Source organism: Notolepis coatsorum (genome assembly GCF_963971535.1).
Source record: "Notolepis coatsorum genome assembly, contig: SCAFFOLD_585, whole genome shotgun sequence".
In the NCBI taxonomy this organism is placed as follows: Eukaryota; Metazoa; Chordata; class Actinopteri; order Aulopiformes; family Paralepididae; genus Notolepis; species Notolepis coatsorum.
Genome location: NW_028174251.1, coordinates 55,194 through 67,453, shown reverse-complemented (window position 1 = coordinate 67,453; position 12,260 = coordinate 55,194). Strand labels below are relative to the sequence as shown.

The 12,260-nt window shown below is 43.5% G+C and overlaps 1 long non-coding RNA gene across 1 annotated transcript; it reads left to right on the top strand.

The window, feature by feature from the left end:
- Nucleotides 1-8,699: 8,699 nt before the first annotated feature.
- LOC311247605 lies at nt 8,700-12,024 on the top strand. Its single transcript, XR_014620857.1, has 2 exons — nt 8,700-8,790; nt 11,098-12,024. It is a non-coding gene; the product is annotated as an uncharacterized lncRNA (long non-coding RNA).
- Nucleotides 12,025-12,260: the final 236 nt, after the last annotated feature.

The window sequence follows — 12,260 nt, the reverse complement described above, 5'->3', positions numbered from 1 at the left end:
GCCGGGGCAGAGCCGACTCGCGCTCGCCAAAGATAAACCGGCTCTGGCCCGGCAATGGTTGCCGGGGCGGAGCCGACTCGCGCTCGCCAAAGATAAACCGGCTCTGGCCCAGCAATGGTTGCCGGGGCGGAGCCGACTCGCGCTCGCCAAAGATAAACCGGCTCTGGCCCGGCAATGGTTGCCGGGGCGGAGCCGACTCGGGCTCGCCAAAGATAAACCGGCTCTGGCCCGGCAATGGTTGCCGGGGCTGAGCCGACTCGGGCTCGCCAAAGATAAACCGGCTCTGGCCCGGCTCGGCTTGCCGTGCCAGAGCCGACTCGGGCTCGCCAAAGATAAACCGGCTCTGGCCCGGCTCGGCTTGCCGTGCCAGAGCCGACTCGGGCTCGCCAAAGATAAACCGGCTCTGGCACGGCAATGGTTGCCGGGGCAGAGCCGACTCGGGCTCGCCAAAGATAAACCGGCTCTGGCTCGGCAATGGTTTGCGGCGTCGTTTCTTGCGCTAGCCTCTTGTTAGCCAGCATTGCCTTAATAGCTTTGAGCTAAGGATCTTTGCCGATGCATAAAGTATTGTTTATAGTGCATTTCTTGCCACCTTATAGCATTTGTACATTTGTATGACCGTCTATAATGCTCCCGTTTTTCCGGACGTTTTGGTAATGATTTTCACTATAAAATCATATTTCTAAATGACAGGAAGTTGATAAACTGGCCGGAATAGCTTTGAGCTAACGGATCTTTGCCGATGCATTCCATTCTAAACGTAACGTTAGTTGTTCAAAACATTACCCGTCTATATAATTTGTTCCTCAACGTTATATAGACAGGTCATGTTTTGTAAACTAACGTTATGTTTAGAATGGAATGAATACGGGTCGGGAAAGATAGTTAGCTCAAAGCTAATCCGGAAGGACAGCTAACAGTAGCTGCTGTCTAACTGTGATGCATTTTCTGTTTGCAGTCCAATGTTCACCAAAACACACACCCACACACTTATAATTTGTTCCTCAACGTTATATAGACAGGTCATGTTTTGTAAACTAACGTTATGTTTAGAATGGAATGAATACATGGGTCGGGAAAGATAGTTAGCTCAAAGCTAATCCGGAAGGACAGCTAACAGTAGCTACTGTCTAACTGTGATGCATTTTCTGTTTGCAGTCCAATGTTCACCAAAACACACACCCACACACTTATAATTTGTTCCTCAACGTTATATAGACAGGTCATGTTTTGTAAACTAACGTTATGTTTAGAATGGAATGAATACTAACACAACACAGACTGCAGCTCCCCAAGCTAACACAAGCTAACACAACACAGACTGCAGCTCCCCAAGCTAACACAAGCTAACACAACACAGACTGCAGCTCCCCAAGCTAACACAAGCTAACACAACACAGACTGCAGCTCCCCAAGCTAACACAAGCTAACACAACATGGACTGCAGCTCCCCAAGCTAACACAAGCTAACACAACACAGACTGCAGCTCCCCAAGCTAACACAAGCTAACACAACACAGACTGCAGCTCCCCAAGCTAACACAAGCTAACACAACACAGACTGCAGCTCCCCAAGCTAACACAAGCTAACACAACATGGACCGCAGCTCCCCAAGCTAACAGAAGCTAACACAACACAGACTGCAGCTCCCCAAGCTAACACAAGCTAACACAACACAGACTGCAGCTCCCCAAGCTAACACAAGCTAACACAACATGGACTGCAGCTCCCCAAGCTAACACAAGCTAACACAACACAGACTGCAGCTCCCCAAGCTAACACAAGCTAACACAACACAGACTGCAGCTCCCCAAGCTAACACAAGCTAACACAACACAGACTGCAGCTCCCCAAGCTAACACAAGCTAACACAACACAGGTCATTTGGACATTCTTTCGATGCCATTATGAATGACTAGCAATCTGTCGGAGTCGATGAGAGCTTTCATTTATGTCATTTAGTCATTTATTCAAAATGCCATTCCAGAATCCGTTCCTATGAGACAGTTTTAGTTCAATTCTGCACTAATGCCAACTGTTTAACATGAGTATGCAACAAGCTCATACTGGCTGCATATCTGTTCTACTGTCTATCTAGAAGCTCATACTGGCTGCATATCTCTTCTACTGTCTTATCTAGAAGCTCATACTGGCTGCATATCTCTTTCTTATCTAGAAGCTCATACTGGCTGCATATCTCTTCTACTGTCTTATCTAGAAGCTCATCTGGCTGCATATCTCTTCTACTGTCTTATCTAGAAGCTCATACTGGCTGCATATCTCTTCTACTGTCTTATCTAGAAGCTCATCTGGCTGCATATCTCTTCTACTGTCTTATCTAGAAGCTCATACTGGCTGCATATCTGTTCTACTGTATCTAGAAGCTCATACTGGCTGCATATCTGTTCTACTGTCTCTAGAAGATCATACTGGCTGCATATCTGTTCTACTGTATCTAGAAGCTCATACTGGCTGCATATCTGTTCTACTGTCTCTAGAAGATCATACTGTCTGCATATCTGTTCTACTGTCTTATCTAGAAGCTCATACTGGCTGCATATCTCTTCTACTGTCTTATCTAGAAGCTCATACTGGCTGCATATCTCTTCTACTGTCTTATCTAGAAGCTCATACTGGCTGCATATCTGTTCTACTGTATCTAGAAGCTCATACTGGCTGCATATCTGTTCTACTGTCTCTAGAAGATCATACTGGCTGCATATCTCTTCTACTGTCTTATCTAGAAGCTCATCTGGCTGCATATCTCTTCTACTGTCTTATCTAGAAGCTCATACTGGCTGCATATCTCTTCTACTGTCTTATCTAGAAGCTCATCTGGCTGCATATCTCTTCTACTGTCTTATCTAGAAGCTCATACTGGCTGCATATCTGTTCTACTGTATCTAGAAGCTCATACTGGCTGCATATCTGTTCTACTGTCTCTAGAAGATCATACTGGCTGCATATCTGTTCTACTGTCTCTATATAGAAGATCATACTGGCTGCATATCTGTTCTACTGTATCTAGAAGCTCATACTGGCTGCATATCTCTTCTACTGTCTTATCTAGAAGCTCATACTGGCTGCATATCTCTTCTACTGTCTGTCTAGAAGCTCATACTGGCTGCATATCCTTTCTACTGTATAGAAGCTCATTGGTTTGTAAATTGACTAGATTTTCTAGAGATTTTTAGTTTTTAATTGTATGTTTTGTAATCTGTATCTGTCGTTACCAGTTAGTCGTGTTACTTTGCTCGTATTCACTGTTCTGGTGGTTCTAGTTGTACGCCTGGATCTGGTGTTCTTTGACCGTGTCCTATATGCCCTGTAAATAATATGTACAGATACCGAGATGTCACAAATATGTTACCTGTTACCTGTTTATTGCACAATGTTGTTTTTTTATTGGATTCTATTATATGTTGTACCACGTATTGCACATCGTTGCGGGCAAGACCACCCGCATTTCATTGTATACTTGTATGCCGTGACAATTAAAACTCTTGACTTGACTTGACTTGACTTGACTTGACCCTGCTACACTTCATCTCAAAACAAACTGGTCAGACTACATGCTTGACCTTACTCCTAGAACCCACCTCGCCCCTGCCCATGTGACAACGGCTTAGACGACAGAGTGCAGCAACTTGCAATGGGCCTGTCTACAAGATACACTATACACGATCAAGGTACCCATATATGTGTACATATCAAAATACTTCCCAAAGGTCAGTGAATACCACGACCACAACACCATAGAGGGAGCTCCACAAATCATGTTAAACCCAGATTCGGCTCAAACAGGAACACGTTTAGCAATTATGCCACATCAATGTGGAACGCCCTACCCAAAGCTGTAAAGGAATGTGAATCACTACCCACTTTCAAAACCACTCTCAAAGAACACCTACGGGAGACTGCAATTCGAAACTGGCCCCTGTAAATGTCCTAACCCAACCCAATGTACAGTCAATTACCAAACATGGTTTTGTCAATATGTACAGTTGCTTGTGCAGTTGTACAGTGTCCACCCCTACCCAACCTACCCAACCCCCCCCCCCACTCCACCCACCCCCCCACCTATAATGTATACGTTTTCATAAATGTATAGCCGTATATCCTGATGAATTGAAAATGGGGGACCCTGATGCAAGACGAAAGTATTTCTCTGGTCTGCATCCCCTTAACAATTGTGTGTATTGAGCTGTACTGTATTGTACCCATTCTGCAATCTGTTAATAAAGTTTTCAATCAATCAATCAAAACCGTGGTCAGTCTGTGCGGAGAAACAAGGATCCGAGCATGGTTGCCAGATCGGATTAACAATATCCGAACCGCCCATTATTATCAAAGGTCTGTCAGATGAAGGCGGACTCTCAAATCTGGCAACACTGATGCGTTGCATTGTGGGGGATCCCGGTTTGAAATTTGAATTGAAGCGCGCAAGAGATCTGGACCACGTCGTGAGCATTGCAACTGTTGCATCTTCTCCTCAGGTAATTGTGTGCAACACATATATTTTATTATTTATAAGTAATGCGTGCCGCTGATATAAATGAGTGCTGTTTAGTCTGTGTTTTCAGTGACTACTGTAACGTTATTAGCTCGATATTATGAAACTGCAGCGGGGTAAACTACCGGAGCTGCTAACTGGCTAACGGTATGACTAGCTAACGTTGCTATACTGTACCCGGAGCTGATAGCGTTATGACTATGAGAGCTAACTTTTGTTAGCTTGGGGAGCTGTGGTCCGTGTTGTATTAGCTTGTGTTAGCTTGGGGAGCTTACTAACCCTACTGTCATGCACTAATAAACTAACCTACGCTGTAACACGCAACACTTTGATGAATATTGTTACTCAGCTGATAGAGTTGTAATAAAATATATAATTTCATTGTTGCAAATACTGTTACAGTGCTGGATCTCATCAATGAGATGAACGCAGAAGACGGCTCAAGAACAACTACTTCAAGTGGTCGTAAGTGATGTATAAATTTTTTTATTGTGTGTGTGACTGTGTATGTATATATAATATATACTTTTTAATCTGGGACATCATTTCAAAGAGTCATCCTGTAATGCCCTCTCTCCCTCTCTCTCTCTCTCTCTCTCTCTCTCTCTCTCTCTCTCTCTCTCTCTATATGGGTAACGCATGTATTCCTGGTAACCTGCCCCATTTCTAAGCCATATAACCCAGGACGTTATACGAACAACATTAAAATCTTTTCTCATGTCAAGAATGATTGTTATAGATGCCAAATAATTCACCTTAAAAAAAATACATCATGTAATGAGGGATGGCGGACCTCTAAAGTTGACCTAAGTTACCGGGAATACCAATTCACTATCTCCTCCAATTTAAGAGAGAATTAAAATGTTTTGGTTGTTTTGTAGGGATATCATCATCATGTAACATAATACCATAGTTCTCCCCGAGTTATCTCAAGAGAATTCAAATTTAGCTGAATCTGAAGGGAAAATCCGGGTATGGGATATGAGTCAACATAGTTCATGACCTTCAATTGATAACAAACATAAAAGGCTTAATTTTCATGGCAGATGCATGATATGTTTTGGGCATGATCTTGGCACCCCAATGAACAACCAAAATGAGTTTCGTCTTTTGTGGCCAATTATTTGAGGAGATAATTACGTTTCACATATTGATCCCAGGTTACCGCGAATACCTATCCTCACAATTCCAGATAAACACTTAAATCTCCTATTTGACTAAAGATTGGTGAGATTTTATTTTTGGAAATCATAACATCAATAATAAGGGTTAGGTGTAAACCAGAATTACTAGAATGTGTTGTGTTTTGTCTGTTAAAATGAGCAAAAACAAGGAAAGGGTATTCCCAGTAACTTAAAAACAAGTGCAAAAAATACAGTTCTAGAACAAGTATTTTAATTTTTTCTATATTCAAGAAAGTGGAAAGGAACCCAACATTTTCAATTGTCTGCACACAATCGTTGTTTTGTTATTCACCACCATGCCCCTAGTCAGTCTACACCACCATGCCCCTAGTCAGTCTACACCACCACCATGCCCCTAGTCAGTCTACACCACCATGCCCCTAGTCAGTCTACACCACCACCATGCCCCTAGTCAGTCTACACTAGCAACCTGCGCCTAGTCAGTCTACACCACCATGCCCCTAGTCAGTCTACACCACCATGCCCCTAGTCAGTCTACACCACCACCATGCCCCTAGTCAGTCTACACCACCATGCCCCTAGTCAGTCTACACCACCACCATGCCCCTAGTCAGTCTACACTAGCAACCTGCGCCTAGTCAGTCTACACCACCATGCCCCTAGTCAGTCTACACCACCATGCCCCTAGTCAGTCTACACGACCACCATGCCCCTAGTCAGTCTACACCACCACCATGCCCCTAGTCAGTCTACACCACCATGCCCCTAGTCAGTCTACACCACCATGCCCCTAGTCGGTCTACACCAACCTGCCCCTAGTCAGATATGCTTACTTTTGGTTAGGCCTCCAAATTAAGATAATCTGGACAAACCTGTCAGATTTTCTGATTTATATGTAGACCGGTTTGAGTTTATTGTAGTGATGTTACTGTGTTTCAAAATCTCAGATATTAACTTGTTAAGTGTTTGTTTTTTTACAGTATGTAAAACCCTACTGTCATGCACTAATAAACTAACCTACGCTGTAACACGCAACACTTTGATGAATATTGTTACTCAGCTGATAGAGTTGTAATAAAATATATAATTTCATTGTTGCAAATATACTGTTACAGTGCTGGATCTCATCAATGAGATGAACGCAGAAGACGGCTCAAGAACAACTACTTCAAGTGGTCGTAAGTGATGTATAATTTTTTTTTATTGTGTGTGTGACTGTGTATATATAATATATACTTTTTAATCTGGGACATCATTTTCAAAGAGTCATCCTGTAATGCCTTCTCTATCTCTCTCTCTCCCAAGACGGTCAAGATCTAACGTATTCTCGCTCTCTCTAGGTTCATGGCCACTAATGACTTCAGACCTTCAGAAGGACAGTATGCTGGATGAGGAAGGTCTTGGCCATGCTGCGATGGCTCCTAGAAGACAAGAACGGAGAGGTGCTGGACCTGGCTGTCAAATGGTTTGTAATGCTACAGTATATTGTATGTAGTTGTGCATGACATGGACTAAATTAGAGGTCCTAGATATGCAAAATAATATTGAGAATCACTGGCCTTAGACTATCTACTAACGTATTCTCGCTCTCTCTCTTTAGGTTCATGGCCACTAATGACTTCAGAGCTTCAGAAGGACAGTATGCGTGTAGCTTATTGCCAGCGGAAGAGTGCAAGAATGCTTCCGCATTCGTCACTGCACGCCAGTACGGTAATGCGCCTTTCCTTTCGCCCCGCTCAGACAAATGCATGTAGTACATTGCAACACAACGCAGCATTTCCGCGTACATTGCAACGAATCACTTGGAGTTTGAAAGTGATATCAGAAGAAACTACTCAACCTCAGCTGTCTTTAACTAGCAGGACGCTAGTGGGCTAGTCGCTAAAATATATATCGTTTTATATATAATTGTACCAACACAGATATTAGGCAGTACACACATTGTCCTGCAATACATACAGTGAATGCACAGCTACATTCGCCATATATTTCTATCGCTGCTGCGGTCTACAGTGAAATGCAATATTATTATTATTATTGTAAAGATTATCATTACAATCGCAGCCTGGAGAGGCAATGTTACAAGTGTACGAGGGTTGTGTGCAAAGAGCACAGCCTCTCAATTTGCACAACGTGCACAAAATAATAATTGTAATGATCTTTACAATAATAATAATATTGCATTTCACTGTAGACCGCAGCAGCGATAGAAATATATGGCGAATGTAGCTGTGCATTCACTGTACATGTATTGCAGGACAATGTGTGTACTGCTTAATATCTGTGTTGGTACAATTATATATAAAATCGATATATATTTGAGCGACTAGCCCACTAGCGTGAAGGGGCTCCTTTCCTCAGAGCAGCCCGCTTGTATCACCACGCTCGGCGCTGCTGCGATGGTGCAGGAGGTTGCCTCGCTAGTGGGCTAGTCGCTCAAATATATATATCGTTTTATATATAATTGTACCAACACAGATATTAGGCAGTACACACATTGTCCTGCAATACATGTACAGTGAATGCACAGCTACATTCGCCATATATTTCTATCGCTGCTGCGGTCTACAGTGAAATGCAATATTATTATTATTGTAAAGATCATTACAATTATTATTTTGTGCACGTTGTGCAAATTGAGAGGCTGTGCTCTTTGCACACAACCCTCGTACACTTGTAACATTGCCTCCAGGCTGCGATTGTAATGATAATCTTTACAATAATAATAATAATATTGCATTTCACTATAGACCGCAGCAGCGATAGAAATATATGGCGAATGTAGCTGTGCATTCACTGTACATGTATTGCAGGACAATGTGTGTACTGCCTAATATCTGTGTTGGTACAATTATATATTTTAGCGACTAGCCCACTAGCGTCCTGCTAGTTAAAGACAGCCGCGGAAATGCTGCGTTGTGTTGCAATGTACTACATGCATTTGTCTGAGCGGGGCGAAAGGAAAGGCGCATTACCGTACTGGCGTGCGGTGACGAATGCGGAAGCATTCTTGCACTCTTCCGCTGGCAATAAGTTACACCCGGACAGTATGCTGGATGAGGAAGGTCTTGGCCATGCTGCGATGGCTCCTAGAGGACAAGAACGGAGGTGCAGGACCTGGCTGTCAAATGGTTTGTAATGCTACAGTATAAATTATTGTATTACATCACACTCACCATCAATGACTCCACCATCACCCCCTCCCCCCTAGTCCGCAACCTCTGTGTCATCCTCGACCCCACCCTCTCATTTGACCCCATGTCCGCTCCATTGTCAAAACTTCATATTTTCACCTCCGCAACATTGCCAAAATCCGTCACTGCCTCTACCCCCTGCTGCTGAATCCCTCATACACGCCTTCATCTTTTCCCTCCTGGACTACTGTAACTCCCTCCTCACTGGCATCACCTCCCGCTCCCTCCATAAACTGCAGATGGTCCAAAACTCAGTTGCCCGCCTCCTCACTAACACCCGGTCCCGCGAACACATCACTCCTGTCCTCCACTCCCTCCACTGGCTCCCGATCAAGGAACGCATTAACTTCAAAACACTACTCCTCACCTTCAAAGCCATCCATAGCCTGGCCTCACCCTGGTCTTAAACGTTTTACACCAAGAGAACGGTGGGGAGAGAATATATACATATGATGGGGAGAGAATATATACATACAGTGGGGAGGAGACTGTACATTAGGAGGGGGTGGTTGGGAGAGAAATATACATATAATAGACAGTCTCCTCCCCACCGTATGTATATATTCTCTCCCCACCATATGTATATTTCTCTCCCACCCACCCACCCCCTCCTAATGTACAGTCTCCTCCCCACCGTATGTATATATTCTCTCCCCACCGTATGTATATATTCTCTCCCCACCATATGTATTTTCTCTCTCACCCACCCACCCCCTCCTAATGTACAGTCTCCTCCCCACCGTATGTATATATTCTCTCCCCACCATATGTATATTTCTCTCCCACCCCCTCGTAATGTACAGTCTCCTCCCTACCGTATGTATATATTCTCTCCCACCCCCTCCTAATGTACAGTCTCCTCCCCACCGTATGTATATATTCTCTCCCCACCATATGTATATTTCTCTCCCACCCCCTCCTAATATACAGTCTCCTCCCCACCGTATGTATATATTCTCTCCCCACCGTATGTATATTTCTCTCCCACCCACCCCCTCCTAATGTACAGTCTCCTCCCCACCGTATGTATATATTTTCTCCCACCCCCTCCTAATGTACAGTCTCCTCCCCACCGTATGTATATATTCTCTCCCCACCATATGTATATTTCTCTCCCACCCCCTCCTAATATACAGTCTCCTCCCCACCGTATGTATATATTCTCTCCCCACCGTATGTATATTTCTCTCCCACCCACCCCCTCCTAATGTACAGTCTCCTCCCCACCGTATGTATATATTTTCTCCCACCCCCTCCTAATGTACAGTCTCCTCCCCACCGTATGTATATATTCTCTCCCCACCGTATGTATATTTCTCTCCCACCCACCCCCTCCTAATGTACAGTCTCCTCCCCACCGTATGTATATTCTCCCCCCAACGTATGTATATATACCGCCATCTTTCTCCCGGGTTGGTGTGATCACATGACTGACAAAGCCGTGCAGTGATAGGCCAGAAGTCAATTCGATTGCATCCAGGCGCGATTGCTTATCCTGTCTGGGTAGCCCGGATGATGGTTTTTTGATCGAATTTTATACACCGCAATTATGCATCGAATTTTTTTTACATTGAATTTTATTATACATTCGAATTTTTTACATTGAATTTTTATTTCACATAGGTAAATTCAGAGCAAAAAAATTCAGATACATGATTTTCAAAGTAATTATTTTCAATGCTATAAATTCGGTGTCTGAAAAAATTCAGATACATTTTTCAAAGTAATTATTTTCAATGCTATAAATTCGGTGTCTGAAAAAATTCAGATACATGTTTTCAAAGTAATTATTTTCAATGCTATAAATTCGGTGTCTGAAAAAATTCAGATACATGTTTTCAAAGTAATTATTTTCAATGCTATAAATTCGGTGTCTGATAAAATTCAAAAATCAGATACATGTTTTCAAAGTAATTATTTTCAATGCTTTAAATTTGGTGTCTGAAAAAATTCAGATACATGTTTTCAAAGTAATTATTTTCAATGCTATAAATTCAATTCAGATACATGTTTTCAAAGTAATTATTTTCAATGCTATAAATTCGGTGTCTGATCAAATTCAAATACTTCTGTCACTCATTTGCTTCCATACTGGCTCTTGTTGTATTTTGTTATCTTGCTTTCCTTCTCTCTCTTCTCTCTCTCTTCTCTCTCTCTCTTCTCTCTCTCTATCTCATCCTCTTCTCTTCTGTCGTTGAATTTGTGGTTCGTTCTTTTTATTTGCCTTTTTCACTTTTCGTGTAGGGCAGTGAGTGGAAGTCCCATCCCCTCCACGTCGGGGACCAGCACGCCTCGCCGGGGCCGGCGACAGCTCCCCCAGACCCCCGCCACGCTACGCCCCCACGTCACCTATTCCCCCGTGGTCCGTAAGGCTATGCCCACGCCTCCCGGGGTGCCCCAGGGGCGCCTCCCGGCCCGGCCCCCTGGCGCTTTTCTCCGGAGCCCCCCCCAGGGGCCTCCCCCTGCCGGCCCCCCGCCACCCCACCATGGCTCACCTCGTCAGGGTCGCCACCCGCCACCTCGCTGGGGTGACGCGGGAGGAGGGGGGTCTCCATGGAGGGCGACGGTTGCTTCTACAACCAGGACTACGAGCCACGCCACGAGCCGCCCGCCTATGAGCAGAGCCCCGCATAACATTGGGGTCTTGTGCTTGGCACTCCGAGCATGGCACTAACACTGTCACGGTTAGGAGTTTGATTCCTGCTGGGGCCACCCGTTGTGAATGATGTATACAGTCATTCCAAAGCACTTTATGTCCTAGTAATAGAGCTGTGCTATAGAGATGCTGTCATTCATTCATAACTAAACCAAAAGACATTTATAAACAACGTCTTACTAAATGCAGGCTTTCATTTACAACTGAACGGCCATATCACTCGTTTTTGTATTAATTCTCCTAAAAAATGTTGCTAAGCTAGACTAACATGAAAGTTTAAGTGAAAGTACACACTTGAGTAAAAGTCAAAGTTTCTACTTTTAAATGTACTTAAGTAGTAAATTGAACTTTTTTTCTGACTGTCTATATTCTTCTGATAGCAGGTGTTTAATCAAAGATCCCCTGTGGGAGAAGCTGTTGCAGGGGAACAATGGGTTAATTTCATTGGAGGCTTTGTCGTTGGGTTCAGAGAGGAGGATGTGATATTTTTTTGTTAATAAATGTTTAAATATCTATTCAAGTTGTCATTTTTAACTGGAAAAAGTAGCATGTATGGGGGTAATTGTTACTTTACTTGATATTTGAGCTTCACTGCAGAATGGTGTATATTGTGTACAATGTGCACATACACTGAGAATATATTTCAGTGAGGTAGGAGACAGCATGTAAACTTCTGAATTGTTCAATGCGGGACATGCCAATACTCCATTGGTAAAGGGAAGGGTCCTTAAATATGTGGCATTGTATTACT